The sequence below is a fragment of the Ranitomeya imitator genome, unplaced genomic scaffold (genome assembly GCF_032444005.1).
Source record: "Ranitomeya imitator isolate aRanImi1 unplaced genomic scaffold, aRanImi1.pri SCAFFOLD_1567, whole genome shotgun sequence".
Classification (NCBI taxonomy): domain Eukaryota; kingdom Metazoa; phylum Chordata; class Amphibia; order Anura; family Dendrobatidae; genus Ranitomeya; species Ranitomeya imitator.
The window spans coordinates 1-24,111 of record NW_027194679.1 but is presented as its reverse complement, the minus strand read 5'-3'; the positions used below and the strand labels follow the sequence as shown (position 1 = coordinate 24,111).

The 24,111-nt window shown below is 47.0% G+C and overlaps 17 non-coding genes across 17 annotated transcripts; all 17 read left to right on the top strand.

Moving 5' to 3' along the window:
* The first annotated feature begins 1,126 nt into the window (after positions 1-1,126).
* LOC138656254 (U2 spliceosomal RNA) lies at positions 1,127-1,317 on the top strand. Its single transcript, XR_011316840.1, has one exon. It is a non-coding gene; the product is annotated as a U2 spliceosomal RNA (small nuclear RNA).
* Positions 1,318-2,530: 1,213 nt separating this feature from the next.
* LOC138656253 (U2 spliceosomal RNA) lies at positions 2,531-2,721 on the top strand. The gene has a single exon (XR_011316839.1). It is a non-coding gene; the product is annotated as a U2 spliceosomal RNA (small nuclear RNA).
* Positions 2,722-3,934: 1,213 nt separating this feature from the next.
* On the top strand, positions 3,935-4,125 carry LOC138656251 (U2 spliceosomal RNA). Its single transcript, XR_011316837.1, has one exon. It is a non-coding gene; the product is annotated as a U2 spliceosomal RNA (small nuclear RNA).
* Positions 4,126-5,340: 1,215 nt separating this feature from the next.
* On the top strand, positions 5,341-5,531 carry LOC138656250 (U2 spliceosomal RNA). Its single transcript, XR_011316836.1, has one exon. It is a non-coding gene; the product is annotated as a U2 spliceosomal RNA (small nuclear RNA).
* A 1,213-nt stretch (positions 5,532-6,744) lies between these two features.
* LOC138656249 (U2 spliceosomal RNA) lies at positions 6,745-6,935 on the top strand. The gene has a single exon (XR_011316835.1). It is a non-coding gene; the product is annotated as a U2 spliceosomal RNA (small nuclear RNA).
* A 1,213-nt stretch (positions 6,936-8,148) lies between these two features.
* On the top strand, positions 8,149-8,339 carry LOC138656248 (U2 spliceosomal RNA). Its single transcript, XR_011316834.1, has one exon. It is a non-coding gene; the product is annotated as a U2 spliceosomal RNA (small nuclear RNA).
* Positions 8,340-9,552: 1,213 nt separating this feature from the next.
* LOC138656247 (U2 spliceosomal RNA) lies at positions 9,553-9,743 on the top strand. The gene has a single exon (XR_011316833.1). It is a non-coding gene; the product is annotated as a U2 spliceosomal RNA (small nuclear RNA).
* Positions 9,744-10,956: 1,213 nt separating this feature from the next.
* Positions 10,957-11,147, top strand: LOC138656246 (U2 spliceosomal RNA). Its single transcript, XR_011316832.1, has one exon. It is a non-coding gene; the product is annotated as a U2 spliceosomal RNA (small nuclear RNA).
* A 1,213-nt stretch (positions 11,148-12,360) lies between these two features.
* Positions 12,361-12,551, top strand: LOC138656245 (U2 spliceosomal RNA). The gene has a single exon (XR_011316831.1). It is a non-coding gene; the product is annotated as a U2 spliceosomal RNA (small nuclear RNA).
* Positions 12,552-13,764: 1,213 nt separating this feature from the next.
* On the top strand, positions 13,765-13,955 carry LOC138656244 (U2 spliceosomal RNA). The gene has a single exon (XR_011316830.1). It is a non-coding gene; the product is annotated as a U2 spliceosomal RNA (small nuclear RNA).
* Positions 13,956-15,168: 1,213 nt separating this feature from the next.
* Positions 15,169-15,359, top strand: LOC138656243 (U2 spliceosomal RNA). Its single transcript, XR_011316829.1, has one exon. It is a non-coding gene; the product is annotated as a U2 spliceosomal RNA (small nuclear RNA).
* Positions 15,360-16,572: 1,213 nt separating this feature from the next.
* Positions 16,573-16,763, top strand: LOC138656242 (U2 spliceosomal RNA). Its single transcript, XR_011316828.1, has one exon. It is a non-coding gene; the product is annotated as a U2 spliceosomal RNA (small nuclear RNA).
* A 1,213-nt stretch (positions 16,764-17,976) lies between these two features.
* LOC138656266 (U2 spliceosomal RNA) lies at positions 17,977-18,167 on the top strand. Its single transcript, XR_011316851.1, has one exon. It is a non-coding gene; the product is annotated as a U2 spliceosomal RNA (small nuclear RNA).
* A 1,212-nt stretch (positions 18,168-19,379) lies between these two features.
* Positions 19,380-19,570, top strand: LOC138656265 (U2 spliceosomal RNA). The gene has a single exon (XR_011316850.1). It is a non-coding gene; the product is annotated as a U2 spliceosomal RNA (small nuclear RNA).
* A 1,213-nt stretch (positions 19,571-20,783) lies between these two features.
* LOC138656264 (U2 spliceosomal RNA) lies at positions 20,784-20,974 on the top strand. The gene has a single exon (XR_011316849.1). It is a non-coding gene; the product is annotated as a U2 spliceosomal RNA (small nuclear RNA).
* Positions 20,975-22,187: 1,213 nt separating this feature from the next.
* Positions 22,188-22,378, top strand: LOC138656252 (U2 spliceosomal RNA). Its single transcript, XR_011316838.1, has one exon. It is a non-coding gene; the product is annotated as a U2 spliceosomal RNA (small nuclear RNA).
* A 1,213-nt stretch (positions 22,379-23,591) lies between these two features.
* LOC138656241 (U2 spliceosomal RNA) lies at positions 23,592-23,782 on the top strand. The gene has a single exon (XR_011316827.1). It is a non-coding gene; the product is annotated as a U2 spliceosomal RNA (small nuclear RNA).
* Positions 23,783-24,111: the final 329 nt, after the last annotated feature.

The following is a 24,111-nucleotide window of genomic DNA, read 5'->3' as shown; positions in this document are numbered from 1 at the left end:
AAAGAAGCACGTTTCAGGTGGCAAATGTAGCAATTTGCTCAGTTTCACTGGACCGTTTGCAACATTTCCTGTGCCTTGCTTTCACCTGTGCATGTTCAGCATTGGATTGCATCCAATATGCAATCAATCAATCAAGCAATCAAGCAATCTTTGCTGGTTGCAACAGGTGTGTTAAGATGTAGGCCCGAATGAGGCCTTTGTAACAGTGTTGCTAATATATTGTGCCATCTACAAAATTAGGCCCCTGCCTGCCTGCCTGCCTGCCTGCCTGCCTGCCTGCCTGCCTGCCTGCCTGCCTGCTGTCTGTCAGCATGAAGTGTTTAAATTGAAGTATCCTACGAGTAGTTCGGCCATACATACTACATTTGTGACCGCATGCACAAATTCCTTTGTAAAACATTGGCTCCCTCTTGTGGACCACTGACTTTTAATTATGTGGTGTATGATATGTATTTCAATAAAGAAGGAAAAATGGTGTCTGTGATGATCTTGAATGTGCTAGTCTTGTCTATTTTGTCTTGTACTGTGTGAGTAGTATTCTAATGCTTTTGACCAACTGGGTGCGCTGCTGCTGCCTGCCCGCCTGCAGTAGATAGAATCTATGCACGGAACCTTCACCTGCTGCTGCTGTCACAATGGGGCCTTCAGCCATTGACTCCGGAACTCTCACGTGTCACAATGGGCTCTGGACTTATCTAAGGCAGAGAAAAATGGCGCCGTCTTCAGTCTGCTGCTGGAACAGCAGCAGACCACATGGTAGGGGGATTGTCTTTTTTTTTTTTAAAGGGGCAATTTGCAGACTTGCACTAATAGTTGCACTCTGGAGCGCCAAAGGGATGGAGGGTGTGTTCAGATGGGCGGAGTTATGCAGATCAGGCGGCGTTATGCAGATTAGGCGGAGTTAGGCAGATTTTTTAAAAACGCGTTGGGCCCAAATTGAACACACCCCCACACACCCCCACACACCCCCCACACGCCCCCACACACACCAGAACTGCCATTTGAGAAGGCATCCAGAGTTTAGAAAAAAAATGTCTTCCCCTGGGCAATCATCTTTTGGGCTCTCTCCACAGTGAGTCCTGGTTGTGGGCCATGGGGCGTCTGGAGTGGCAAACCATTTCAGGCTATCGCTTCTCGGCCTTTTGGCTAAGATCAAGTGTAGTATCTGTTCTTATCAGTTTAATATCTGATACGTCCCCTATTTGGGGACCATATATTAAATGGATTTTTAGAACAGGGAGCTGGAAATGGAGCTTGCTCTGTCCACTCCACGCATTGACCCGTTATTGCAGTATCTCCGGGAACAGTGCACCCCTTCTCTGATCCGGTTTCCAAAAACAGATTGAATTGAAATCAGCCCAGCAAGTTGTCATTTAACACTTTCTGAGAATTCTTTTCAGGGTCAAAGAAGCACGTTTCAGGTGGCAAATGTAGCAATTTGCTCAGTTTCACTGGACCGTTTGCAACATTTCCTGTGCCTTGCTTTCACCTGTGCATGTTCAGCATTGGATTGCATCCAATATGCAATCAATCAATCAAGCAATCAAGCAATCTTTGCTGGTTGCAACAGGTGTGTTAAGATGTAGGCCCGAATGAGGCCTTTGTAACAGTGTTGCTAATATATTGTGCCATCTACAAAATTAGGCCCCTGCCTGCCTGCCTGCCTGCCTGCCTGCCTGCCTGCCTGCCTGCCTGCCTGCCTGCTGTCTGTCAGCATGAAGTGTTTAAATTGAAGTATCCTACGAGTAGTTCGGCCATACATACTACATTTGTGACCGCATGCACAAATTCCTTTGTAAAACATTGGCTCCCTCTTGTGGACCACTGACTTTTAATTATGTGGTGTATGATATGTATTTCAATAAAGAAGGAAAAATGGTGTCTGTGATGATCTTGAATGTGCTAGTCTTGTCTATTTTGTCTTGTACTGTGTGAGTAGTATTCTAATGCTTTTGACCAACTGGGTGCGCTGCTGCTGCCTGCCCGCCTGCAGTAGATAGAATCTATGCACGGAACCTTCACCTGCTGCTGCTGTCACAATGGGGCCTTCAGCCATTGACTCCGGAACTCTCACGTGTCACAATGGGCTCTGGACTTATCTAAGGCAGAGAAAAATGGCGCCGTCTTCAGTCTGCTGCTGGAACAGCAGCAGACCACATGGTAGGGGGATTGTCTTTTTTTTTTTTAAAGGGGCAATTTGCAGACTTGCACTAATAGTTGCACTCTGGAGCGCCAAAGGGATGGAGGGTGTGTTCAGATGGGCGGAGTTATGCAGATCAGGCGGCGTTATGCAGATTAGGCGGAGTTAGGCAGATTTTTTAAAAACGCGTTGGGCCCAAATTGAACACACCCCCACACACCCCCACACACCCCCCACACGCCCCCACACACACCAGAACTGCCATTTGAGAAGGCATCCAGAGTTTAGAAAAAAAATGTCTTCCCCTGGGCAATCATCTTTTGGGCTCTCTCCACAGTGAGTCCTGGTTGTGGGCCATGGGGCGTCTGGAGTGGCAAACCATTTCAGGCTATCGCTTCTCGGCCTTTTGGCTAAGATCAAGTGTAGTATCTGTTCTTATCAGTTTAATATCTGATACGTCCCCTATTTGGGGACCATATATTAAATGGATTTTTAGAACAGGGAGCTGGAAATGGAGCTTGCTCTGTCCACTCCACGCATTGACCCGTTATTGCAGTATCTCCGGGAACAGTGCACCCCTTCTCTGATCCGGTTTCCAAAAACAGATTGAATTGAAATCAGCCCAGCAAGTTGTCATTTAACACTTTCTGAGAATTCTTTTCAGGGTCAAAGAAGCACGTTTCAGGTGGCAAATGTAGCAATTTGCTCAGTTTCACTGGACCGTTTGCAACATTTCCTGTGCCTTGCTTTCACCTGTGCATGTTCAGCATTGGATTGCATCCAATATGCAATCAATCAATCAAGCAATCAAGCAATCTTTGCTGGTTGCAACAGGTGTGTTAAGATGTAGGCCCGAATGAGGCCTTTGTAACAGTGTTGCTAATATATTGTGCCATCTACAAAATTAGGCCCCTGCCTGCCTGCCTGCCTGCCTGCCTGCCTGCCTGCCTGCCTGCCTGCCTGCCTGCTGTCTGTCAGCATGAAGTGTTTAAATTGAAGTATCCTACGAGTAGTTCGGCCATACATACTACATTTGTGACCGCATGCACAAATTCCTTTGTAAAACATTGGCTCCCTCTTGTGGACCACTGACTTTTAATTATGTGGTGTATGATATGTATTTCAATAAAGAAGGAAAAATGGTGTCTGTGATGATCTTGAATGTGCTAGTCTTGTCTATTTTGTCTTGTACTGTGTGAGTAGTATTCTAATGCTTTTGACCAACTGGGTGCGCTGCTGCTGCCTGCCCGCCTGCAGTAGATAGAATCTATGCACGGAACCTTCACCTGCTGCTGCTGTCACAATGGGGCCTTCAGCCATTGACTCCGGAACTCTCACGTGTCACAATGGGCTCTGGACTTATCTAAGGCAGAGAAAAATGGCGCCGTCTTCAGTCTGCTGCTGGAACAGCAGCAGACCACATGGTAGGGGGATTGTCTTTTTTTTTTTTAAAGGGGCAATTTGCAGACTTGCACTAATAGTTGCACTCTGGAGCGCCAAAGGGATGGAGGGTGTGTTCAGATGGGCGGAGTTATGCAGATCAGGCGGCGTTATGCAGATTAGGCGGAGTTAGGCAGATTTTTTAAAAACGCGTTGGGCCCAAATTGAACACACCCCCACACACCCCCACACACCCCCCACACGCCCCCACACACACCAGAACTGCCATTTGAGAAGGCATCCAGAGTTTAGAAAAAAAATGTCTTCCCCTGGGCAATCATCTTTTGGGCTCTCTCCACAGTGAGTCCTGGTTGTGGGCCATGGGGCGTCTGGAGTGGCAAACCATTTCAGGCTATCGCTTCTCGGCCTTTTGGCTAAGATCAAGTGTAGTATCTGTTCTTATCAGTTTAATATCTGATACGTCCCCTATTTGGGGACCATATATTAAATGGATTTTTAGAACAGGGAGCTGGAAATGGAGCTTGCTCTGTCCACTCCACGCATTGACCCGTTATTGCAGTATCTCCGGGAACAGTGCACCCCTTCTCTGATCCGGTTTCCAAAAACAGATTGAATTGAAATCAGCCCAGCAAGTTGTCATTTAACACTTTCTGAGAATTCTTTTCAGGGTCAAAGAAGCACGTTTCAGGTGGCAAATGTAGCAATTTGCTCAGTTTCACTGGACCGTTTGCAACATTTCCTGTGCCTTGCTTTCACCTGTGCATGTTCAGCATTGGATTGCATCCAATATGCAATCAATCAATCAAGCAATCAAGCAATCTTTGCTGGTTGCAACAGGTGTGTTAAGATGTAGGCCCGAATGAGGCCTTTGTAACAGTGTTGCTAATATATTGTGCCATCTACAAAATTAGGCCCCTGCCTGCCTGCCTGCCTGCCTGCCTGCCTGCCTGCCTGCCTGCCTGCCTGCCTGCTGTCTGTCAGCATGAAGTGTTTAAATTGAAGTATCCTACGAGTAGTTCGGCCATACATACTACATTTGTGACCGCATGCACAAATTCCTTTGTAAAACATTGGCTCCCTCTTGTGGACCACTGACTTTTAATTATGTGGTGTATGATATGTATTTCAATAAAGAAGGAAAAATGGTGTCTGTGATGATCTTGAATGTGCTAGTCTTGTCTATTTTGTCTTGTACTGTGTGAGTAGTATTCTAATGCTTTTGACCAACTGGGTGCGCTGCTGCTGCCTGCCCGCCTGCAGTAGATAGAATCTATGCACGGAACCTTCACCTGCTGCTGCTGTCACAATGGGGCCTTCAGCCATTGACTCCGGAACTCTCACGTGTCACAATGGGCTCTGGACTTATCTAAGGCAGAGAAAAATGGCGCCGTCTTCAGTCTGCTGCTGGAACAGCAGCAGACCACATGGTAGGGGGATTGTCTTTTTTTTTTTTAAAGGGGCAATTTGCAGACTTGCACTAATAGTTGCACTCTGGAGCGCCAAAGGGATGGAGGTGTGTGTTCAGATGGGCGGAGTTATGCAGATCAGGCGGCGTTATGCAGATTAGGCGGAGTTAGGCAGGATTTTTTAAAAACGCGTTGGGCCCAAATTGAACACACCCCCACACACCCCCACACACCCCCCACACGCCCCCACACACACCAGAACTGCCATTTGAGAAGGCATCCAGAGTTTAGAAAAAAAATGTCTTCCCCTGGGCAATCATCTTTTGGGCTCTCTCCACAGTGAGTCCTGGTTGTGGGCCATGGGGCGTCTGGAGTGGCAAACCATTTCAGGCTATCGCTTCTCGGCCTTTTGGCTAAGATCAAGTGTAGTATCTGTTCTTATCAGTTTAATATCTGATACGTCCCCTATTTGGGGACCATATATTAAATGGATTTTTAGAACAGGGAGCTGGAAATGGAGCTTGCTCTGTCCACTCCACGCATTGACCCGTTATTGCAGTATCTCCGGGAACAGTGCACCCCTTCTCTGATCCGGTTTCCAAAAACAGATTGAATTGAAATCAGCCCAGCAAGTTGTCATTTAACACTTTCTGAGAATTCTTTTCAGGGTCAAAGAAGCACGTTTCAGGTGGCAAATGTAGCAATTTGCTCAGTTTCACTGGACCGTTTGCAACATTTCCTGTGCCTTGCTTTCACCTGTGCATGTTCAGCATTGGATTGCATCCAATATGCAATCAATCAATCAAGCAATCAAGCAATCTTTGCTGGTTGCAACAGGTGTGTTAAGATGTAGGCCCGAATGAGGCCTTTGTAACAGTGTTGCTAATATATTGTGCCATCTACAAAATTAGGCCCCTGCCTGCCTGCCTGCCTGCCTGCCTGCCTGCCTGCCTGCCTGCCTGCCTGCCTGCTGTCTGTCAGCATGAAGTGTTTAAATTGAAGTATCCTACGAGTAGTTCGGCCATACATACTACATTTGTGACCGCATGCACAAATTCCTTTGTAAAACATTGGCTCCCTCTTGTGGACCACTGACTTTTAATTATGTGGTGTATGATATGTATTTCAATAAAGAAGGAAAAATGGTGTCTGTGATGATCTTGAATGTGCTAGTCTTGTCTATTTTGTCTTGTACTGTGTGAGTAGTATTCTAATGCTTTTGACCAACTGGGTGCGCTGCTGCTGCCTGCCCGCCTGCAGTAGATAGAATCTATGCACGGAACCTTCACCTGCTGCTGCTGTCACAATGGGGCCTTCAGCCATTGACTCCGGAACTCTCACGTGTCACAATGGGCTCTGGACTTATCTAAGGCAGAGAAAAATGGCGCCGTCTTCAGTCTGCTGCTGGAACAGCAGCAGACCACATGGTAGGGGGATTGTCTTTTTTTTTTTTAAAGGGGCAATTTGCAGACTTGCACTAATAGTTGCACTCTGGAGCGCCAAAGGGATGGAGGGTGTGTTCAGATGGGCGGAGTTATGCAGATCAGGCGGCGTTATGCAGATTAGGCGGAGTTAGGCAGATTTTTTAAAAACGCGTTGGGCCCAAATTGAACACACCCCCACACACCCCCACACACCCCCCACACGCCCCCACACACACCAGAACTGCCATTTGAGAAGGCATCCAGAGTTTAGAAAAAAAATGTCTTCCCCTGGGCAATCATCTTTTGGGCTCTCTCCACAGTGAGTCCTGGTTGTGGGCCATGGGGCGTCTGGAGTGGCAAACCATTTCAGGCTATCGCTTCTCGGCCTTTTGGCTAAGATCAAGTGTAGTATCTGTTCTTATCAGTTTAATATCTGATACGTCCCCTATTTGGGGACCATATATTAAATGGATTTTTAGAACAGGGAGCTGGAAATGGAGCTTGCTCTGTCCACTCCACGCATTGACCCGTTATTGCAGTATCTCCGGGAACAGTGCACCCCTTCTCTGATCCGGTTTCCAAAAACAGATTGAATTGAAATCAGCCCAGCAAGTTGTCATTTAACACTTTCTGAGAATTCTTTTCAGGGTCAAAGAAGCACGTTTCAGGTGGCAAATGTAGCAATTTGCTCAGTTTCACTGGACCGTTTGCAACATTTCCTGTGCCTTGCTTTCACCTGTGCATGTTCAGCATTGGATTGCATCCAATATGCAATCAATCAATCAAGCAATCAAGCAATCTTTGCTGGTTGCAACAGGTGTGTTAAGATGTAGGCCCGAATGAGGCCTTTGTAACAGTGTTGCTAATATATTGTGCCATCTACAAAATTAGGCCCCTGCCTGCCTGCCTGCCTGCCTGCCTGCCTGCCTGCCTGCCTGCCTGCCTGCCTGCTGTCTGTCAGCATGAAGTGTTTAAATTGAAGTATCCTACGAGTAGTTCGGCCATACATACTACATTTGTGACCGCATGCACAAATTCCTTTGTAAAACATTGGCTCCCTCTTGTGGACCACTGACTTTTAATTATGTGGTGTATGATATGTATTTCAATAAAGAAGGAAAAATGGTGTCTGTGATGATCTTGAATGTGCTAGTCTTGTCTATTTTGTCTTGTACTGTGTGAGTAGTATTCTAATGCTTTTGACCAACTGGGTGCGCTGCTGCTGCCTGCCCGCCTGCAGTAGATAGAATCTATGCACGGAACCTTCACCTGCTGCTGCTGTCACAATGGGGCCTTCAGCCATTGACTCCGGAACTCTCACGTGTCACAATGGGCTCTGGACTTATCTAAGGCAGAGAAAAATGGCGCCGTCTTCAGTCTGCTGCTGGAACAGCAGCAGACCACATGGTAGGGGGATTGTCTTTTTTTTTTTTAAAGGGGCAATTTGCAGACTTGCACTAATAGTTGCACTCTGGAGCGCCAAAGGGATGGAGGGTGTGTTCAGATGGGCGGAGTTATGCAGATCAGGCGGCGTTATGCAGATTAGGCGGAGTTAGGCAGATTTTTTAAAAACGCGTTGGGCCCAAATTGAACACACCCCCACACACCCCCACACACCCCCCACACGCCCCCACACACACCAGAACTGCCATTTGAGAAGGCATCCAGAGTTTAGAAAAAAAATGTCTTCCCCTGGGCAATCATCTTTTGGGCTCTCTCCACAGTGAGTCCTGGTTGTGGGCCATGGGGCGTCTGGAGTGGCAAACCATTTCAGGCTATCGCTTCTCGGCCTTTTGGCTAAGATCAAGTGTAGTATCTGTTCTTATCAGTTTAATATCTGATACGTCCCCTATTTGGGGACCATATATTAAATGGATTTTTAGAACAGGGAGCTGGAAATGGAGCTTGCTCTGTCCACTCCACGCATTGACCCGTTATTGCAGTATCTCCGGGAACAGTGCACCCCTTCTCTGATCCGGTTTCCAAAAACAGATTGAATTGAAATCAGCCCAGCAAGTTGTCATTTAACACTTTCTGAGAATTCTTTTCAGGGTCAAAGAAGCACGTTTCAGGTGGCAAATGTAGCAATTTGCTCAGTTTCACTGGACCGTTTGCAACATTTCCTGTGCCTTGCTTTCACCTGTGCATGTTCAGCATTGGATTGCATCCAATATGCAATCAATCAATCAAGCAATCAAGCAATCTTTGCTGGTTGCAACAGGTGTGTTAAGATGTAGGCCCGAATGAGGCCTTTGTAACAGTGTTGCTAATATATTGTGCCATCTACAAAATTAGGCCCCTGCCTGCCTGCCTGCCTGCCTGCCTGCCTGCCTGCCTGCCTGCCTGCCTGCCTGCTGTCTGTCAGCATGAAGTGTTTAAATTGAAGTATCCTACGAGTAGTTCGGCCATACATACTACATTTGTGACCGCATGCACAAATTCCTTTGTAAAACATTGGCTCCCTCTTGTGGACCACTGACTTTTAATTATGTGGTGTATGATATGTATTTCAATAAAGAAGGAAAAATGGTGTCTGTGATGATCTTGAATGTGCTAGTCTTGTCTATTTTGTCTTGTACTGTGTGAGTAGTATTCTAATGCTTTTGACCAACTGGGTGCGCTGCTGCTGCCTGCCCGCCTGCAGTAGATAGAATCTATGCACGGAACCTTCACCTGCTGCTGCTGTCACAATGGGGCCTTCAGCCATTGACTCCGGAACTCTCACGTGTCACAATGGGCTCTGGACTTATCTAAGGCAGAGAAAAATGGCGCCGTCTTCAGTCTGCTGCTGGAACAGCAGCAGACCACATGGTAGGGGGATTGTCTTTTTTTTTTTTAAAGGGGCAATTTGCAGACTTGCACTAATAGTTGCACTCTGGAGCGCCAAAGGGATGGAGGGTGTGTTCAGATGGGCGGAGTTATGCAGATCAGGCGGCGTTATGCAGATTAGGCGGAGTTAGGCAGATTTTTTAAAAACGCGTTGGGCCCAAATTGAACACACCCCCACACACCCCCACACACCCCCCACACGCCCCCACACACACCAGAACTGCCATTTGAGAAGGCATCCAGAGTTTAGAAAAAAAATGTCTTCCCCTGGGCAATCATCTTTTGGGCTCTCTCCACAGTGAGTCCTGGTTGTGGGCCATGGGGCGTCTGGAGTGGCAAACCATTTCAGGCTATCGCTTCTCGGCCTTTTGGCTAAGATCAAGTGTAGTATCTGTTCTTATCAGTTTAATATCTGATACGTCCCCTATTTGGGGACCATATATTAAATGGATTTTTAGAACAGGGAGCTGGAAATGGAGCTTGCTCTGTCCACTCCACGCATTGACCCGTTATTGCAGTATCTCCGGGAACAGTGCACCCCTTCTCTGATCCGGTTTCCAAAAACAGATTGAATTGAAATCAGCCCAGCAAGTTGTCATTTAACACTTTCTGAGAATTCTTTTCAGGGTCAAAGAAGCACGTTTCAGGTGGCAAATGTAGCAATTTGCTCAGTTTCACTGGACCGTTTGCAACATTTCCTGTGCCTTGCTTTCACCTGTGCATGTTCAGCATTGGATTGCATCCAATATGCAATCAATCAATCAAGCAATCAAGCAATCTTTGCTGGTTGCAACAGGTGTGTTAAGATGTAGGCCCGAATGAGGCCTTTGTAACAGTGTTGCTAATATATTGTGCCATCTACAAAATTAGGCCCCTGCCTGCCTGCCTGCCTGCCTGCCTGCCTGCCTGCCTGCCTGCCTGCCTGCCTGCTGTCTGTCAGCATGAAGTGTTTAAATTGAAGTATCCTACGAGTAGTTCGGCCATACATACTACATTTGTGACCGCATGCACAAATTCCTTTGTAAAACATTGGCTCCCTCTTGTGGACCACTGACTTTTAATTATGTGGTGTATGATATGTATTTCAATAAAGAAGGAAAAATGGTGTCTGTGATGATCTTGAATGTGCTAGTCTTGTCTATTTTGTCTTGTACTGTGTGAGTAGTATTCTAATGCTTTTGACCAACTGGGTGCGCTGCTGCTGCCTGCCCGCCTGCAGTAGATAGAATCTATGCACGGAACCTTCACCTGCTGCTGCTGTCACAATGGGGCCTTCAGCCATTGACTCCGGAACTCTCACGTGTCACAATGGGCTCTGGACTTATCTAAGGCAGAGAAAAATGGCGCCGTCTTCAGTCTGCTGCTGGAACAGCAGCAGACCACATGGTAGGGGGATTGTCTTTTTTTTTTTTAAAGGGGCAATTTGCAGACTTGCACTAATAGTTGCACTCTGGAGCGCCAAAGGGATGGAGGGTGTGTTCAGATGGGCGGAGTTATGCAGATCAGGCGGCGTTATGCAGATTAGGCGGAGTTAGGCAGATTTTTTAAAAACGCGTTGGGCCCAAATTGAACACACCCCCACACACCCCCACACACCCCCCACACGCCCCCACACACACCAGAACTGCCATTTGAGAAGGCATCCAGAGTTTAGAAAAAAAATGTCTTCCCCTGGGCAATCATCTTTTGGGCTCTCTCCACAGTGAGTCCTGGTTGTGGGCCATGGGGCGTCTGGAGTGGCAAACCATTTCAGGCTATCGCTTCTCGGCCTTTTGGCTAAGATCAAGTGTAGTATCTGTTCTTATCAGTTTAATATCTGATACGTCCCCTATTTGGGGACCATATATTAAATGGATTTTTAGAACAGGGAGCTGGAAATGGAGCTTGCTCTGTCCACTCCACGCATTGACCCGTTATTGCAGTATCTCCGGGAACAGTGCACCCCTTCTCTGATCCGGTTTCCAAAAACAGATTGAATTGAAATCAGCCCAGCAAGTTGTCATTTAACACTTTCTGAGAATTCTTTTCAGGGTCAAAGAAGCACGTTTCAGGTGGCAAATGTAGCAATTTGCTCAGTTTCACTGGACCGTTTGCAACATTTCCTGTGCCTTGCTTTCACCTGTGCATGTTCAGCATTGGATTGCATCCAATATGCAATCAATCAATCAAGCAATCAAGCAATCTTTGCTGGTTGCAACAGGTGTGTTAAGATGTAGGCCCGAATGAGGCCTTTGTAACAGTGTTGCTAATATATTGTGCCATCTACAAAATTAGGCCCCTGCCTGCCTGCCTGCCTGCCTGCCTGCCTGCCTGCCTGCCTGCCTGCCTGCCTGCTGTCTGTCAGCATGAAGTGTTTAAATTGAAGTATCCTACGAGTAGTTCGGCCATACATACTACATTTGTGACCGCATGCACAAATTCCTTTGTAAAACATTGGCTCCCTCTTGTGGACCACTGACTTTTAATTATGTGGTGTATGATATGTATTTCAATAAAGAAGGAAAAATGGTGTCTGTGATGATCTTGAATGTGCTAGTCTTGTCTATTTTGTCTTGTACTGTGTGAGTAGTATTCTAATGCTTTTGACCAACTGGGTGCGCTGCTGCTGCCTGCCCGCCTGCAGTAGATAGAATCTATGCACGGAACCTTCACCTGCTGCTGCTGTCACAATGGGGCCTTCAGCCATTGACTCCGGAACTCTCACGTGTCACAATGGGCTCTGGACTTATCTAAGGCAGAGAAAAATGGCGCCGTCTTCAGTCTGCTGCTGGAACAGCAGCAGACCACATGGTAGGGGGATTGTCTTTTTTTTTTTTAAAGGGGCAATTTGCAGACTTGCACTAATAGTTGCACTCTGGAGCGCCAAAGGGATGGAGGGTGTGTTCAGATGGGCGGAGTTATGCAGATCAGGCGGCGTTATGCAGATTAGGCGGAGTTAGGCAGATTTTTTAAAAACGCGTTGGGCCCAAATTGAACACACCCCCACACACCCCCACACACCCCCCACACGCCCCCACACACACCAGAACTGCCATTTGAGAAGGCATCCAGAGTTTAGAAAAAAAATGTCTTCCCCTGGGCAATCATCTTTTGGGCTCTCTCCACAGTGAGTCCTGGTTGTGGGCCATGGGGCGTCTGGAGTGGCAAACCATTTCAGGCTATCGCTTCTCGGCCTTTTGGCTAAGATCAAGTGTAGTATCTGTTCTTATCAGTTTAATATCTGATACGTCCCCTATTTGGGGACCATATATTAAATGGATTTTTAGAACAGGGAGCTGGAAATGGAGCTTGCTCTGTCCACTCCACGCATTGACCCGTTATTGCAGTATCTCCGGGAACAGTGCACCCCTTCTCTGATCCGGTTTCCAAAAACAGATTGAATTGAAATCAGCCCAGCAAGTTGTCATTTAACACTTTCTGAGAATTCTTTTCAGGGTCAAAGAAGCACGTTTCAGGTGGCAAATGTAGCAATTTGCTCAGTTTCACTGGACCGTTTGCAACATTTCCTGTGCCTTGCTTTCACCTGTGCATGTTCAGCATTGGATTGCATCCAATATGCAATCAATCAATCAAGCAATCAAGCAATCTTTGCTGGTTGCAACAGGTGTGTTAAGATGTAGGCCCGAATGAGGCCTTTGTAACAGTGTTGCTAATATATTGTGCCATCTACAAAATTAGGCCCCTGCCTGCCTGCCTGCCTGCCTGCCTGCCTGCCTGCCTGCCTGCCTGCCTGCCTGCTGTCTGTCAGCATGAAGTGTTTAAATTGAAGTATCCTACGAGTAGTTCGGCCATACATACTACATTTGTGACCGCATGCACAAATTCCTTTGTAAAACATTGGCTCCCTCTTGTGGACCACTGACTTTTAATTATGTGGTGTATGATATGTATTTCAATAAAGAAGGAAAAATGGTGTCTGTGATGATCTTGAATGTGCTAGTCTTGTCTATTTTGTCTTGTACTGTGTGAGTAGTATTCTAATGCTTTTGACCAACTGGGTGCGCTGCTGCTGCCTGCCCGCCTGCAGTAGATAGAATCTATGCACGGAACCTTCACCTGCTGCTGCTGTCACAATGGGGCCTTCAGCCATTGACTCCGGAACTCTCACGTGTCACAATGGGCTCTGGACTTATCTAAGGCAGAGAAAAATGGCGCCGTCTTCAGTCTGCTGCTGGAACAGCAGCAGACCACATGGTAGGGGGATTGTCTTTTTTTTTTTTAAAGGGGCAATTTGCAGACTTGCACTAATAGTTGCACTCTGGAGCGCCAAAGGGATGGAGGGTGTGTTCAGATGGGCGGAGTTATGCAGATCAGGCGGCGTTATGCAGATTAGGCGGAGTTAGGCAGATTTTTTAAAAACGCGTTGGGCCCAAATTGAACACACCCCCACACACCCCCACACACCCCCCACACGCCCCCACACACACCAGAACTGCCATTTGAGAAGGCATCCAGAGTTTAGAAAAAAAATGTCTTCCCCTGGGCAATCATCTTTTGGGCTCTCTCCACAGTGAGTCCTGGTTGTGGGCCATGGGGCGTCTGGAGTGGCAAACCATTTCAGGCTATCGCTTCTCGGCCTTTTGGCTAAGATCAAGTGTAGTATCTGTTCTTATCAGTTTAATATCTGATACGTCCCCTATTTGGGGACCATATATTAAATGGATTTTTAGAACAGGGAGCTGGAAATGGAGCTTGCTCTGTCCACTCCACGCATTGACCCGTTATTGCAGTATCTCCGGGAACAGTGCACCCCTTCTCTGATCCGGTTTCCAAAAACAGATTGAATTGAAATCAGCCCAGCAAGTTGTCATTTAACACTTTCTGAGAATTCTTTTCAGGGTCAAAGAAGCACGTTTCAGGTGGCAAATGTAGCAATTTGCTCAGTTTCACTGGACCGTTTGCAACATTTCCTGTGCCTTGCTTTCACCTGTGCATGTTCAGCATTGGATTGCATCCAATATGCAATCAATCAATCAAGCAATCAAGCAATCTTTGCTGGTTGCAACAGGTGTGTTAAGATGTAGGCCCGAATGAGGCCTTTGTAACAGTGTTGCTAATATATTGTGCCATCTACAAAATTAGGCCCCTGCCTGCCTGCCTGCCTGCCTGCCTGCCTGCCTGCCTGCCTGCCTGCCTGCCTGCTGTCTGTCAGCATGAAGTGTTTAAATTGAAGTATCCTACGAGTAGTTCGGCCATACATACTACATTTGTGACCGCATGCACAAATTCCTTTGTAAAACATTGGCTCCCTCTTGTGGACCACTGACTTTTAATTATGTGGTGTATGATATGTATTTCAATAAAGAAGGAAAAATGGTGTCTGTGATGATCTTGAATGTGCTAGTCTTGTCTATTTTGTCTTGTACTGTGTGAGTAGTATTCTAATGCTTTTGACCAACTGGGTGCGCTGCTGCTGCCTGCCCGCCTGCAGTAGATAGAATCTATGCACGGAACCTTCACCTGCTGCTGCTGTCACAATGGGGCCTTCAGCCATTGACTCCGGAACTCTCACGTGTCACAATGGGCTCTGGACTTATCTAAGGCAGAGAAAAATGGCGCCGTCTTCAGTCTGCTGCTGGAACAGCAGCAGACCACATGGTAGGGGGATTGTCTTTTTTTTTTTTAAAGGGGCAATTTGCAGACTTGCACTAATAGTTGCACTCTGGAGCGCCAAAGGGATGGAGGGTGTGTTCAGATGGGCGGAGTTATGCAGATCAGGCGGCGTTATGCAGATTAGGCGGAGTTAGGCAGATTTTTTAAAAACGCGTTGGGCCCAAATTGAACACACCCCCACACACCCCCACACACCCCCCACACGCCCCCACACACACCAGAACTGCCATTTGAGAAGGCATCCAGAGTTTAGAAAAAAAATGTCTTCCCCTGGGCAATCATCTTTTGGGCTCTCTCCACAGTGAGTCCTGGTTGTGGGCCATGGGGCGTCTGGAGTGGCAAACCATTTCAGGCTATCGCTTCTCGGCCTTTTGGCTAAGATCAAGTGTAGTATCTGTTCTTATCAGTTTAATATCTGATACGTCCCCTATTTGGGGACCATATATTAAATGGATTTTTAGAACAGGGAGCTGGAAATGGAGCTTGCTCTGTCCACTCCACGCATTGACCCGTTATTGCAGTATCTCCGGGAACAGTGCACCCCTTCTCTGATCCGGTTTCCAAAAACAGATTGAATTGAAATCAGCCCAGCAAGTTGTCATTTAACACTTTCTGAGAATTCTTTTCAGGGTCAAAGAAGCACGTTTCAGGTGGCAAATGTAGCAATTTGCTCAGTTTCACTGGACCGTTTGCAACATTTCCTGTGCCTTGCTTTCACCTGTGCATGTTCAGCATTGGATTGCATCCAATATGCAATCAATCAATCAAGCAATCAAGCAATCTTTGCTGGTTGCAACAGGTGTGTTAAGATGTAGGCCCGAATGAGGCCTTTGTAACAGTGTTGCTAATATATTGTGCCATCTACAAAATTAGGCCCCTGCCTGCCTGCCTGCCTGCCTGCCTGCCTGCCTGCCTGCCTGCCTGCCTGCCTGCTGTCTGTCAGCATGAAGTGTTTAAATTGAAGTATCCTACGAGTAGTTCGGCCATACATACTACATTTGTGACCGCATGCACAAATTCCTTTGTAAAACATTGGCTCCCTCTTGTGGACCACTGACTTTTAATTATGTGGTGTATGATATGTATTTCAATAAAGAAGGAAAAATGGTGTCTGTGATGATCTTGAATGTGCTAGTCTTGTCTATTTTGTCTTGTACTGTGTGAGTAGTATTCTAATGCTTTTGACCAACTGGGTGCGCTGCTGCTGCCTGCCCGCCTGCAGTAGATAGAATCTATGCACGGAACCTTCACCTGCTGCTGCTGTCACAATGGGGCCTTCAGCCATTGACTCCGGAACTCTCACGTGTCACAATGGGCTCTGGACTTATCTAAGGCAGAGAAAAATGGCGCCGTCTTCAGTCTGCTGCTGGAACAGCAGCAGACCACATGGTAGGGGGATTGTCTTTTTTTTTTTTAAAGGGGCAATTTGCAGACTTGCACTAATAGTTGCACTCTGGAGCGCCAAAGGGATGGAGGGTGTGTTCAGATGGGCGGAGTTATGCAGATCAGGCGGCGTTATGCAGATTAGGCGGAGTTAGGCAGATTTTTTAAAAACGCGTTGGGCCCAAATTGAACACACCCCCACACACCCCCACACACCCCCCACACGCCCCCACACACACCAGAACTGCCATTTGAGAAGGCATCCAGAGTTTAGAAAAAAAATGTCTTCCCCTGGGCAATCATCTTTTGGGCTCTCTCCACAGTGAGTCCTGGTTGTGGGCCATGGGGCGTCTGGAGTGGCAAACCATTTCAGGCTATCGCTTCTCGGCCTTTTGGCTAAGATCAAGTGTAGTATCTGTTCTTATCAGTTTAATATCTGATACGTCCCCTATTTGGGGACCATATATTAAATGGATTTTTAGAACAGGGAGCTGGAAATGGAGCTTGCTCTGTCCACTCCACGCATTGACCCGTTATTGCAGTATCTCCGGGAACAGTGCACCCCTTCTCTGATCCGGTTTCCAAAAACAGATTGAATTGAAATCAGCCCAGCAAGTTGTCATTTAACACTTTCTGAGAATTCTTTTCAGGGTCAAAGAAGCACGTTTCAGGTGGCAAATGTAGCAATTTGCTCAGTTTCACTGGACCGTTTGCAACATTTCCTGTGCCTTGCTTTCACCTGTGCATGTTCAGCATTGGATTGCATCCAATATGCAATCAATCAATCAAGCAATCAAGCAATCTTTGCTGGTTGCAACAGGTGTGTTAAGATGTAGGCCCGAATGAGGCCTTTGTAACAGTGTTGCTAATATATTGTGCCATCTACAAAATTAGGCCCCTGCCTGCCTGCCTGCCTGCCTGCCTGCCTGCCTGCCTGCCTGCCTGCCTGCCTGCTGTCTGTCAGCATGAAGTGTTTAAATTGAAGTATCCTACGAGTAGTTCGGCCATACATACTACATTTGTGACCGCATGCACAAATTCCTTTGTAAAACATTGGCTCCCTCTTGTGGACCACTGACTTTTAATTATGTGGTGTATGATATGTATTTCAATAAAGAAGGAAAAATGGTGTCTGTGATGATCTTGAATGTGCTAGTCTTGTCTATTTTGTCTTGTACTGTGTGAGTAGTATTCTAATGCTTTTGACCAACTGGGTGCGCTGCTGCTGCCTGCCCGCCTGCAGTAGATAGAATCTATGCACGGAACCTTCACCTGCTGCTGCTGTCACAATGGGGCCTTCAGCCATTGACTCCGGAACTCTCACGTGTCACAATGGGCTCTGGACTTATCTAAGGCAGAGAAAAATGGCGCCGTCTTCAGTCTGCTGCTGGAACAGCAGCAGACCACATGGTAGGGGGATTGTCTTTTTTTTTTTTAAAGGGGCAATTTGCAGACTTGCACTAATAGTTGCACTCTGGAGCGCCAAAGGGATGGAGGGTGTGTTCAGATGGGCGGAGTTATGCAGATCAGGCGGCGTTATGCAGATTAGGCGGAGTTAGGCAGATTTTTTAAAAACGCGTTGGGCCCAAATTGAACACACCCCCACACACCCCCACACACCCCCCACACGCCCCCACACACACCAGAACTGCCATTTGAGAAGGCATCCAGAGTTTAGAAAAAAAATGTCTTCCCCTGGGCAATCATCTTTTGGGCTCTCTCCACAGTGAGTCCTGGTTGTGGGCCATGGGGCGTCTGGAGTGGCAAACCATTTCAGGCTATCGCTTCTCGGCCTTTTGGCTAAGATCAAGTGTAGTATCTGTTCTTATCAGTTTAATATCTGATACGTCCCCTATTTGGGGACCATATATTAAATGGATTTTTAGAACAGGGAGCTGGAAATGGAGCTTGCTCTGTCCACTCCACGCATTGACCCGTTATTGCAGTATCTCCGGGAACAGTGCACCCCTTCTCTGATCCGGTTTCCAAAAACAGATTGAATTGAAATCAGCCCAGCAAGTTGTCATTTAACACTTTCTGAGAATTCTTTTCAGGGTCAAAGAAGCACGTTTCAGGTGGCAAATGTAGCAATTTGCTCAGTTTCACTGGACCGTTTGCAACATTTCCTGTGCCTTGCTTTCACCTGTGCATGTTCAGCATTGGATTGCATCCAATATGCAATCAATCAATCAAGCAATCAAGCAATCTTTGCTGGTTGCAACAGGTGTGTTAAGATGTAGGCCCGAATGAGGCCTTTGTAACAGTGTTGCTAATATATTGTGCCATCTACAAAATTAGGCCCTGCCTGCCTGCCTGCCTGCCTGCCTGCCTGCCTGCCTGCCTGCCTGCCTGCCTGCTGTCTGTCAGCATGAAGTGTTTAAATTGAAGTATCCTACGAGTAGTTCGGCCATACATACTACATTTGTGACCGCATGCACAAATTCCTTTGTAAAACATTGGCTCCCTCTTGTGGACCACTGACTTTTAATTATGTGGTGTATGATATGTATTTCAATAAAGAAGGAAAAATGGTGTCTGTGATGATCTTGAATGTGCTAGTCTTGTCTATTTTGTCTTGTACTGTGTGAGTAGTATTCTAATGCTTTTGACCAACTGGGTGCGCTGCTGCTGCCTGCCCGCCTGCAGTAGATAGAATCTATGCACGGAACCTTCACCTGCTGCTGCTGTCACAATGGGGCCTTCAGCCATTGACTCCGGAACTCTCACGTGTCACAATGGGCTCTGGACTTATCTAAGGCAGAGAAAAATGGCGCCGTCTTCAGTCTGCTGCTGGAACAGCAGCAGACCACATGGTAGGGGGATTGTCTTTTTTTTTTTTAAAGGGGCAATTTGCAGACTTGCACTAATAGTTGCACTCTGGAGCGCCAAAGGGATGGAGGGTGTGTTCAGATGGGCGGAGTTATGCAGATCAGGCGGCGTTATGCAGATTAGGCGGAGTTAGGCAGATTTTTTAAAAACGCGTTGGGCCCAAATTGAACACACCCCCACACACCCCCACACACCCCCCACACGCCCCCACACACACCAGAACTGCCATTTGAGAAGGCATCCAGAGTTTAGAAAAAAAATGTCTTCCCCTGGGCAATCATCTTTTGGGCTCTCTCCACAGTGAGTCCTGGTTGTGGGCCATGGGGCGTCTGGAGTGGCAAACCATTTCAGGCTATCGCTTCTCGGCCTTTTGGCTAAGATCAAGTGTAGTATCTGTTCTTATCAGTTTAATATCTGATACGTCCCCTATTTGGGGACCATATATTAAATGGATTTTTAGAACAGGGAGCTGGAAATGGAGCTTGCTCTGTCCACTCCACGCATTGACCCGTTATTGCAGTATCTCCGGGAACAGTGCACCCCTTCTCTGATCCGGTTTCCAAAAACAGATTGAATTGAAATCAGCCCAGCAAGTTGTCATTTAACACTTTCTGAGAATTCTTTTCAGGGTCAAAGAAGCACGTTTCAGGTGGCAAATGTAGCAATTTGCTCAGTTTCACTGGACCGTTTGCAACATTTCCTGTGCCTTGCTTTCACCTGTGCATGTTCAGCATTGGATTGCATCCAATATGCAATCAATCAATCAAGCAATCAAGCAATCTTTGCTGGTTGCAACAGGTGTGTTAAGATGTAGGCCCGAATGAGGCCTTTGTAACAGTGTTGCTAATATATTGTGCCATCTACAAAATTAGGCCCCTGCCTGCCTGCCTGCCTGCCTGCCTGCCTGCCTGCCTGCCTGCCTGCCTGCCTGCTGTCTGTCAGCATGAAGTGTTTAAATTGAAGTATCCTACGAGTAGTTCGGCCATACATACTACATTTGTGACCGCATGCACAAATTCCTTTGTAAAACATTGGCTCCCTCTTGTGGACCACTGACTTTTAATTATGTGGTGTATGATATGTATTTCAATAAAGAAGGAAAAATGGTGTCTGTGATGATCTTGAATGTGCTAGTCTTGTCTATTTTGTCTTGTACTGTGTGAGTAGTATTCTAATGCTTTTGACCAACTGGGTGCGCTGCTGCTGCCTGCCCGCCTGCAGTAGATAGAATCTATGCACGGAACCTTCACCTGCTGCTGCTGTCACAATGGGGCCTTCAGCCATTGACTCCGGAACTCTCACGTGTCACAATGGGCTCTGGACTTATCTAAGGCAGAGAAAAATGGCGCCGTCTTCAGTCTGCTGCTGGAACAGCAGCAGACCACATGGTAGGGGGATTGTCTTTTTTTTTTTTAAAGGGGCAATTTGCAGACTTGCACTAATAGTTGCACTCTGGAGCGCCAAAGGGATGGAGGGTGTGTTCAGATGGGCGGAGTTATGCAGATCAGGCGGCGTTATGCAGATTAGGCGGAGTTAGGCAGATTTTTTAAAAACGCGTTGGGCCCAAATTGAACACACCCCCACACACCCCCACACACCCCCCACACGCCCCCACACACACCAGAACTGCCATTTGAGAAGGCATCCAGAGTTTAGAAAAAAAATGTCTTCCCCTGGGCAATCATCTTTTGGGCTCTCTCCACAGTGAGTCCTGGTTGTGGGCCATGGGGCGTCTGGAGTGGCAAACCATTTCAGGCTATCGCTTCTCGGCCTTTTGGCTAAGATCAAGTGTAGTATCTGTTCTTATCAGTTTAATATCTGATACGTCCCCTATTTGGGGACCATATATTAAATGGATTTTTAGAACAGGGAGCTGGAAATGGAGCTTGCTCTGTCCACTCCACGCATTGACCCGTTATTGCAGTATCTCCGGGAACAGTGCACCCCTTCTCTGATCCGGTTTCCAAAAACAGATTGAATTGAAATCAGCCCAGCAAGTTGTCATTTAACACTTTCTGAGAATTCTTTTCAGGGTCAAAGAAGCACGTTTCAGGTGGCAAATGTAGCAATTTGCTCAGTTTCACTGGACCGTTTGCAACATTTCCTGTGCCTTGCTTTCACCTGTGCATGTTCAGCATTGGATTGCATCCAATATGCAATCAATCAATCAAGCAATCAAGCAATCTTTGCTGGTTGCAACAGGTGTGTTAAGATGTAGGCCCGAATGAGGCCTTTGTAACAGTGTTGCTAATATATTGTGCCATCTACAAAATTAGGCCCCTGCCTGCCTGCCTGCCTGCCTGCCTGCCTGCCTGCCTGCCTGCCTGCCTGCCTGCTGTCTGTCAGCATGAAGTGTTTAAATTGAAGTATCCTACGAGTAGTTCGGCCATACATACTACATTTGTGACCGCATGCACAAATTCCTTTGTAAAACATTGGCTCCCTCTTGTGGACCACTGACTTTTAATTATGTGGTGTATGATATGTATTTCAATAAAGAAGGAAAAATGGTGTCTGTGATGATCTTGAATGTGCTAGTCTTGTCTATTTTGTCTTGTACTGTGTGAGTAGTATTCTAATGCTTTTGACCAACTGGGTGCGCTGCTGCTGCCTGCCCGCCTGCAGTAGATAGAATCTATGCACGGAACCTTCACCTGCTGCTGCTGTCACAATGGGGCCTTCAGCCATTGACTCCGGAACTCTCACGTGTCACAATGGGCTCTGGACTTATCTAAGGCAGAGAAAAATGGCGCCGTCTTCAGTCTGCTGCTGGAACAGCAGCAGACCACATGGTAGGGGGATTGTCTTTTTTTTTTTTAAAGGGGCAATTTGCAGACTTGCACTAATAGTTGCACTCTGGAGCGCCAAAGGGATGGAGGGTGTGTTCAGATGGGCGGAGTTATGCAGATCAGGCGGCGTTATGCAGATTAGGCGGAGTTAGGCAGATTTTTTAAAAACGCGTTGGGCCCAAATTGAACACACCCCCACACACCCCCACACACCCCCCACACGCCCCCACACACACCAGAACTGCCATTTGAGAAGGCATCCAGAGTTTAGAAAAAAAATGTCTTCCCCTGGGCAATCATCTTTTGGGCTCTCTCCACAGTGAGTCCTGGTTGTGGGCCATGGGGCGTCTGGAGTGGCAAACCATTTCAGGCTATCGCTTCTCGGCCTTTTGGCTAAGATCAAGTGTAGTATCTGTTCTTATCAGTTTAATATCTGATACGTCCCCTATTTGGGGACCATATATTAAATGGATTTTTAGAACAGGGAGCTGGAAATGGAGCTTGCTCTGTCCACTCCACGCATTGACCCGTTATTGCAGTATCTCCGGGAACAGTGCACCCCTTCTCTGATCCGGTTTCCAAAAACAGATTGAATTGAAATCAGCCCAGCAAGTTGTCATTTAACACTTTCTGAGAATTCTTTTCAGGGTCAAAGAAGCACGTTTCAGGTGGCAAATGTAGCAATTTGCTCAGTTTCACTGGACCGTTTGCAACATTTCCTGTGCCTTGCTTTCACCTGTGCATGTTCAGCATTGGATTGCATCCAATATGCAATCAATCAATCAAGCAATCAAGCAATCTTTGCTGGTTGCAACAGGTGTGTTAAGATGTAGGCCCGAATGAGGCCTTTGTAACAGTGTTGCTAATATATTGTGCCATCTACAAAATTAGGCCCCTGCCTGCCTGCCTGCCTGCCTGCCTGCCTGCCTGCCTGCCTGCCTGCCTGCCTGCTGTCTGTCAGCATGAAGTGTTTAAATTGAAGTATCCTACGAGTAGTTCGGCCATACATACTACATTTGTGACCGCATGCACAAATTCCTTTGTAAAACATTGGCTCCCTCTTGTGGACCACTGACTTTTAATTATGTGGTGTATGATATGTATTTCAATAAAGAAGGAAAAATGGTGTCTGTGATGATCTTGAATGTGCTAGTCTTGTCTATTTTGTCTTGTACTGTGTGAGTAGTATTCTAATGCTTTTGACCAACTGGGTGCGCTGCTGCTGCCTGCCCGCCTGCAGTAGATAGAATCTATGCACGGAACCTTCACCTGCTGCTGCTGTCACAATGGGGCCTTCAGCCATTGACTCCGGAACTCTCACGTGTCACAATGGGCTCTGGACTTATCTAAGGCAGAGAAAAATGGCGCCGTCTTCAGTCTGCTGCTGGAACAGCAGCAGACCACATGGTAGGGGGATTGTCTTTTTTTTTTTTAAAGGGGCAATTTGCAGACTTGCACTAATAGTTGCACTCTGGAGCGCCAAAGGGATGGAGGGTGTGTTCAGATGGGCGGAGTTATGCAGATCAGGCGGCGTTATGCAGATTAGGCGGAGTTAGGCAGATTTTTTAAAAACGCGTTGGGCCCAAATTGAACACACCCCCACACACCCCCACACACCCCCCACACGCCCCCACACACACCAGAACTGCCATTTGAGAAGGCATCCAGAGTTTAGAAAAAAAATGTCTTCCCCTGGGCAATCATCTTTTGGGCTCTCTCCACAGTGAGTCCTGGTTGTGGGCCATGGGGCGTCTGGAGTGGCAAACCATTTCAGGCTATCGCTTCTCGGCCTTTTGGCTAAGATCAAGTGTAGTATCTGTTCTTATCAGTTTAATATCTGATACGTCCCCTATTTGGGGACCATATATTAAATGGATTTTTAGAACAGGGAGCTGGAAATGGAGCTTGCTCTGTCCACTCCACGCATTGACCCGTTATTGCAGTATCTCCGGGAACAGTGCACCCCTTCTCTGATCCGGTTTCCAAAAACAGATTGAATTGAAATCAGCCCAGCAAGTTGTCATTTAACACTTTCTGAGAATTCTTTTCAGGGTCAAAGAAGCACGTTTCAGGTGGCAAATGTAGCAATTTGCTCAGTTTCACTGGACCGTTTGCAACATTTCCTGTGCCTTGCTTTCACCTGTGCATGTTCAGCATTGGATTGCATCCAATATGCAATCAATCAATCAAGCAATCAAGCAATCTTTGCTGGTTGCAACAGGTGTGTTAAGATGTAGGCCCGAATGAGGCCTTTGTAACAGTGTTGCTAATATATTGTGCCATCTACAAAATTAGGC